Genomic DNA, 512 nt, shown 5'->3' with positions numbered 1-512 from the left:
ACAAAATTCCAAACAAACGCTGTGATTGGTTGACTCGTACATATGGGGAGTCACGTGACTCTCAAATCTATGAATAAATAGAACGCTCCATTTGCACTTAAACTCATATCTGAATTGCATTTTGACAATTATATTATATTTAAATTATTCTTTTTTTTATTTTATTTTTTTTGCCAAACAAGCTTATATTTACCCACCTCTGCTGTCATAAAACAGCATTTTGACCAATAAAGACACTACACCTGCCCCACTATCTCATTCATAAAAAAACCGCACACCCTACGGTCCATAAGACTGTCTAAACGTTGTTAAGCACATATAAAGGTCACTTGTGTTGTAATATTCTTCACTTGTAAGTTGATTTGTCTAAAAGCATCTACCAAATGCATAAATATAAATGGCTATGTATTTAGATAAGAATTAATGCTCACATTATGATAATAAGTCCGCATTATGTGTTAGTAACTGACAAAATGCAGTGCATTAAGGACAGGTCTTTGTACTTACGAAAT

Source organism: Myxocyprinus asiaticus, chromosome 26 (genome assembly GCF_019703515.2).
Source record: "Myxocyprinus asiaticus isolate MX2 ecotype Aquarium Trade chromosome 26, UBuf_Myxa_2, whole genome shotgun sequence".
Taxonomy (NCBI): domain Eukaryota; kingdom Metazoa; phylum Chordata; class Actinopteri; order Cypriniformes; family Catostomidae; genus Myxocyprinus; species Myxocyprinus asiaticus.
Note: the sequence above shows the minus strand (reverse complement) of the source record.